At 36.7% G+C, this 6021-nt stretch overlaps 1 protein-coding gene across 1 annotated transcript in view; it reads right to left on the reverse strand.

Moving 5' to 3' along the window:
* LOC136855940 (uncharacterized) overlaps positions 1–323 on the reverse strand; it is a 15031-nt gene extending 14708 nt beyond the window's left edge. The window contains exon 1 of the mRNA XM_067133457.1: positions 182–323. The gene's annotated coding sequence lies outside the window, so the exon portion shown is untranslated. The remainder of the gene's footprint in view (positions 1–181) is intronic.
* Positions 324–6021: the final 5698 nt, after the last annotated feature.

Consider the following 6021-nt stretch of genomic DNA (forward strand, 5'->3'; position numbering starts at 1 on the left):
TGAAGAATTGGCGAATCTGATGAATCTCGTTGCTTTCAATAACAACAAACAAAAGCAGCATCTTCCCAACGTCCCAACCGAGTCGACTGAGGCAACAAAAGCAAAACAAAAGCAAAGCAAAAGCAAAGCAAAAGCAAAAGGAATAAATAAAGAAATAAAAAAACTGACCGCGTAACCCTACCCCTGGGCTGATGCACACGACACTTGTCTAGCCTTAGACCGATGTCAGCGAAGGCGCCAATTTGCCTCCGACGAATATCTTCGTTTTTTCTCGTCGAAACGATCGATTAAGATCGTCCCGCCGTCTTCGATCGTTAGTTTAATGAAGGATCGTTCTATTGCAAGCGTTAGATTACGGAGATCGTCTTCATTTTCCCCGGAATCGATCAAAATGTGGGGGGGATATCTCGCGTCGAAGGTGGCCCTTCGGATGTAAACAAGCCAATTTGCCGCCGAAAAAGATCGTCGTTTTTCTCGTCGAAACGATCGATTAAGATCGTCCCGCCGCCTTCGATCGTTAGCTTAATGAAGGATCGTTCTATTGCAAGCGTTAGATCACGGAGACCGTCTTCCTTTTCCCCGGAATCGATCGGAATGTGGGGGTTATCTCAGGATGTAAACAAGCCACTTCTTCTTCTTCTTCTTTCTTCTTCCCGCTAGATCTGGAGATGATTTTGTGACCTTGCGTCCGATTGCATACTTGGGGTGAGATAAGCTTGTGTGTTTGTGCGTTTGTACGCGCGTGCGTGCGCGCGCGAGCCGCTCTGATGTGTACGTGGAATTCCTTCCCTCTCTCTCTCTCTCTCTCTCTCTCTCTCTCTCTCTCTCTCTCTCTCTCTCTCTCTCTCTGAGGTAGCGTGACAAGACCGTGCACCAGAATTCTTACGGAAAATGAAACTACCACTTTTTGAGCTTCGCTCAATTAGCTGACGAGTTCTTTCTCACTGCTTGCGTGCCTTTGTGTGTGTGTGTGTGTGTGTGTGTGTGTGTGTGTGTTGGTGTGTGTTTGTGCTTGCAAGCACATTCGTGTGCTAATGCTAGCCACAGAAACGCACACGGCAACAGGACGTCGGTGATATGTAAGTCTAGGCCTTATAGCTGAGTTGCTCAGCCTAGTGGCTTGTGATGCCTCTTCTTGGAATCTTCTCGGAATCTTCTCGGAATTCTTGGAATTCTGGTCACCTTCCAGGACCAGATAGTCCGTATTCAATAAATTTAATGTTTTAATATGAAAATTTAACCGGAGTCCTAATTTTATTTAGCGTTTTAGAGGTGAGAATCGATCCTTTCGTAAGTGTTTATCAAAATTTAATCTATACAAAATATATAAATGTATATTACGTACGTAAATATACATGCACATGTTTATTTGTATATATACATACACATACACCGACACCTGTGTATGGGACACAAATACACTTATATTTAGTGTCTGTTTATGAAAATATACGGTTAAGTAAACAGTGCATGCAACGTTGCGTAACCAGAAACAGTAAAATGGTGTCACAAATTATGGCAACAGTTTAGGGTAATTGGATAACTGCCTGTGAGAGAGAGAGAGAGAGAGAGAGAGAGAGAGAGAGAGAGAGAGAAATGTCCCACAAATGCAAACAACTAAAATCTACTGACCACCAGGTTCCCTAATTTCACTCTGTAAGTCAAAATAGCCCTCAACAGGAATGGGAATGGGAATCATTCCATCCCCCCGGGTTCGAAACGCGTATGGCTATCTAAATTCCCGTTTTCTGTTCCCGTTTTCTGTTGGAGGACGTTCTTGGGGTGACTTAACTCTTGCCATCAATTATTGAGGGGCCTTCCTGGGAATTTCTGATTCATACAAGATTCAAGATTCAAATGACCCCAAAGGCGCTCTAAGTGGCAGTTAACTCTCTCTCTCTCTCTCTCTCTCTCTCTCTCTCTCTCTCTCTCTCTCTCTCTCTCTCGTGCCTTCACCGGGTGAAATGTGTGAACTTATCAGATTGAAATGTCTGATAAAAAACAGTATGGGTGAGATTATCTGGGTGAAATAGTTGATATATTTATGGTGAAATTGCTCTCAGAACTGAAGTGAAATGGCTGGTGTTATTTCACCGTTATTTGGTGCTGTCACCAGTGTGAAAATGACCGTTATTGACCGTTATTGATCGAGGGAAATGCATCATTAATCTGTCGTGTAGCTGATTTTTACAGAATATAACAAGACACAGTCTGTGATAATATCATTAAACAACAGTTAACAAAGTATTAGATTAAGTTTATTTTGCTTAGACCTTATTCTCGAGTTAATATAAAACATGTTTAGTTCGGTTACCTACCTACCTCATTCTCGAAGTATATAAGTCCTTCCTATAACTCCTAAACGTCCAGGTGTTTAGAATTTGATGTTTAGCTTCTAGTTATATAAGTTTATAGGAGACGTATCTAGAAATCTTATCAAAAATTAAAAAAAAAAATTCGGGTGGAAATTTTAAGCATTTTTTCGTCACATTTAGTGATTTTGATAATATAATAAACTTTAAATATAAATTTAAATTTTTCGTAACGTTACAGTTTTTTAAGCTACAAAAACACAAAATAATATTAATGTACTTTTTTTTTTTTTTTGCTCTTATCAAAAATTTAAAAAAATTTCTGGTGGAAATTTCACAAATTTTTCAATGAAACATTTAGGTTTTGATAATAAATAAACTTTAAATATAAAATTAAACTTTTCATTTTTTTTTTTTTTGAGAAAAATATTAAAAAGCACAAAATAATATTTTTGTCAATTTTTTTTTTTTTGACTGAAATTATATATATATATATAGATTTTCTATATATATATATATAAACACTATAATGAAACACAATATTTGTCATATATATGTGTGTGTGTGTGTGTGTGTGTATGTATAGAAATAATCAACATTTTTTGTGTGTGGAACAGAAAAAATTCTGAAATCACAGATCGAAGAAAATGATTGGCATTTTTGTCAAATTTTTTCGACTGATGTGATCATATATATATATATATATATATATATATATATATATATATATATATATATATATATATATATATATATATATATATATATATATGTGTGTGTGTGTGTGTGTGTGTATGTATAGAAATAATCAACATACAATCACGCGTGGAACAGCAATAAAGTTCTGACTCACATCAGGATCGAACCCAGGAATGATTGGCAGCGGATTTGTCTTACAATTGAAAGACCTGGGTTCGATCCTGATGTGAGTCATATATATATATATATATATATATATATATATATATATATATATATATAGAGAGAGAGAGAGAGAGAGAGAGAGAGAGAGAGAGAGAGAGAGAGAGAGAGAGACTGTACAAATGAAAGGTCCAATACACCTAATATGTGTAGTAATTGACAGAAAGGGCGTTCACTCATTCATTTTCATTCATATTTATTCATCAGCAATGACTCATTCACTTTCTCCTCTGTTCCTTATTATTATCATTATTATTATTATTATTATTTTATTATTATTATTATTATTATTATTATTATTATTAAAACACTTAATAGTGGTTATGTCGGCTGAATATTATCTGCGCAAATGTATCTTAATACCAATTATGTATTTCTACGTTAATGTACAGTACGTATGTGATGCACATACATACATATACACATACACGCATACATGAACGTATACATACATCGTACAGGCACATACGTATATAATTATGAATAAAAATACATCATTATTTCCCAAAATCTCATCATAACAACCACTCCTAGACTACGTGTAATCACAGCAATTTAGCAGAGGGTTAATTTAGCGAATGACAATCGGAAGATGGCGAATCGCGAAATTAACCCGACCTCCAATTTTCAAATATGACTTTCTCCAACACGCCCTATCTCCTCCTCCCCCTCCCGACTCCCATCACCGACATGACCTGGGCACCGAATTTGTGACCCGTGAAGGAATTGGCCCACTTGAGAGAGAGAGAGAGAGAGAGAGAGAGATTTTTGCGGTAAGACTTGAGATACGTTGTCAGTCTCTTCCCAACCACCATCAACCCCCCCCCTCCCCGCCAATCCCAGCCACCATCTTGCCATCTTATCCGTCTAATCAGACGTTAATTGATTTACCGATTTCGCGTCGATTGCGTCGATAAATCCGATATGTTTTCATACGCGCGCGTTCATTGTAATTCAATATAATGCATTTGTTGTATAATGCGTCATTGCATATCGTATTATATACAAAAATATCTATTTAAAAATCACTAACCTGTCACTCATTTTGCCGGTACACCCTCACAGCTGTCACGAACATTGCAGACTTGTGATTAAGTTACGGTTATCGATAAGTTAACGGATTTAAATCGCCCTAGTTCGTTAATTAATAACATTAAATGCCATTTGGATGATTTAACGTTCGTTAAACGATGTTAAATTCGAGATCGATTCGTTATATTCCCGCATAATTAAATATAAAAACTAGCATCCGAGATATGACTCATCCCGGATTGCCAACCTGTCTGAAGCAACTTCGACGAGCTGCGAACTTCGCAAAACTTCGAAACAGTTCGGGAAACTTTAGCAGACCACCTAATTGACTCCATAAACAATCTATAATCACACTCAATTACTCATTAACAAGGTCATTAATCGATTAATCGACCAAATACGAAGGATCATGGCGCAGGTGGGTGGGCGGTCAGGGTTGGCAGCCCTGCTCGACCCAGCTCACAGTCACTCACTCATGTGTCTGAATCACAACCGCAAGAATTGTATAGATGAGTTTTGTATTCATCGAAATTTCCCCCTTCCTCATCGCTTCTCTCTTCTCGTGGTCGCTTGATGAATCATCGTCGCTTGCTTTAGAAATAATCCCGGTTCGATAATCGACTCCGATGAGTCAATTTCAATGCGAGTTTTCCGCACTAGGTCTAGTTAAGTTGCGCCATGGGCCGAGTTTCTTTATATATATATATTTAAATCTTTCGTAATTTGAATCGTTTGTTATCGTCTCTCTTTCCTCCGTCTTATCTTTCATAAAAAAATCAATTAAAATGACATATATAAAACAAGATGATATGAAAATATATAAGATAAATGAACAGAACTGACTGTCTGCTATACTAGACCTAAAGAAGTTACGCCATAAAATGTTTCTTTATACTTTTATTTCTCGTTATTATAATTATCATTATTTATCGTCTCTCTCCTTCTTCTCTTTCGCGAAAAACCAATGAAAATAAAAGACACAAAACAAGGAAATATAAACATAAACCTCATTTAAAAATTCCTTAGGAACAGAACTTTCTGGTTGCTAATAAAATCATTTTTATCCAAGAATTTTTTTACCGTCTGATTTCTTCATCACCGTAATCTCTGTATGTCTGTCTGTTTATATGTATGTATAACTGTTTGTCTGTCGTCTTTTTGTCTGTCTGTAAGTCTGTAGTTTGTCTGGATGCCTGTAGTTTGTCTGTACACTGTATGTCTGTAAGGAAAGTGATTGTTTGTACCAAACAGAGCGTGTAAATCCCTTAGACTTATTAACTCTATCTTTACGTTCAAAGAAATAATTACGTATGTAATAATAATAATAATAATAATAATAATAATAATAATAATAATAATAATAATAATAATTGAACTACTGACGCAAGTTGTACTGACACTAGACCTATGCACCTTGTGACGTCATTCGGTCAATATACGTACAGTATATTACAATCAAATCTAATCGCATTCAAATACAATGACGTCATTCCTTAAATATACGAGGCATATTTAATTATATATTCTGATTTTAATAATAGCGAGACTCGCCACCATCTTGGCAAAGACGGGAGTCTCTGTCTCTCTATCTCTGTCTCGCTCTCACGTGACTTAACTTCTGGGTATTCGTTAATTTGTAGGGCACGTTACGTACCCCGGGGCATTTTCTGCCAAATTATAAGGATGTGTCAATGACCGTCTATCGAATGCGACGCCACGTGATGGAATCTATCGCTTCAGAGTCGGGATTTCAATT

The sequence above is a fragment of the Macrobrachium rosenbergii genome, chromosome 33 (genome assembly GCF_040412425.1).
Source record: "Macrobrachium rosenbergii isolate ZJJX-2024 chromosome 33, ASM4041242v1, whole genome shotgun sequence".
NCBI lineage: Eukaryota > Metazoa > Arthropoda > Malacostraca > Decapoda > Palaemonidae > Macrobrachium > Macrobrachium rosenbergii.